Below are 865 nucleotides of genomic sequence, written 5' to 3'. Positions count from 1 at the left end.
GAGGTCCTCTACAACTCTCACATCCTACCCATATAGCGTGGATTGTTTGATCCATCTTAGTCATCCTCCTATCTAAACTATCTAGTTTAGCCATCATTGTCACCATGCTATCGTTAACAATGTTCACTACCCCCCTACTTACTTCATTTCATGGGTAATGATATTCTCTTGAGTGTTTACATAACTCCTCAATTAATTCCTTGATCACCGGGGGTGCCTTCTTTGTGAGGGGTCCTTGCGAGTCAAGGAGCTACCTAGTTGTTACATTGAATCCATCATAGAAAATGGAGACTTCTTGTTGGCTATTAAGATCATGATGTGGGAAATTCCTTAGTAGACTTTTGTATCTCTCCCATGCCTCATAAAGGGACTCTCTAGGTTGTTGTTCAAAGTTGGCAATAGCTTTCTTCAACTTGGCTATTTTTGAAGGTGAGCAAAACTGGTCAATAAATTCTTCTTTCATCTTAGCCCATGTAGTGATGGATCCGGGAGGGAGTGACTTGAGCCAATCCTTTGCAACACCTTTGAATGTAACTGGAAGCATACGAAGCAGCTGGGTTTCACGAGGCACATTTGGAACATTAAAATAATCAGCTACATCATTGACTTCATCCAAGTGTTTATAGGCATCTTCGTGGTCTTTTCCGTAGAAGGGGATCTCCTTGAGTTGGGCAACTATGTGACCCTTTAGCTCAAAAGTGGCAGTTGCGGGAATTGCAGTTTGCACAAGTCCCGGGCCGGTATCATCTCGTATCCTCTTCTTCCATTCGCCCATGGGAACTTCATCGATGTTAGCCACGGGATTAGCTAGTTCGCCTTCAAAGTGGCTTTCTTCTTCATATTCGGTTTCGTAGATGTATTCAAA

The 865-nt window shown here is 42.8% G+C and overlaps 1 non-coding gene across 1 annotated transcript; it reads left to right on the top strand.

The window, feature by feature from the left end:
* Nucleotides 1–308: 308 nt before the first annotated feature.
* LOC111919181 (small nucleolar RNA R71) lies at nucleotides 309–415 on the top strand. The gene has a single exon (XR_002859427.1). It is a non-coding gene; the product is annotated as a small nucleolar RNA R71 (small nucleolar RNA).
* The last annotated feature ends 450 nt before the right edge of the window (nucleotides 416–865 follow it).

This window comes from Lactuca sativa, chromosome 4 (assembly GCF_002870075.4).
Source record: "Lactuca sativa cultivar Salinas chromosome 4, Lsat_Salinas_v11, whole genome shotgun sequence".
NCBI lineage: Eukaryota > Viridiplantae > Streptophyta > Magnoliopsida > Asterales > Asteraceae > Lactuca > Lactuca sativa.
This window is presented reverse-complemented; position numbering and strand designations above follow the sequence as displayed.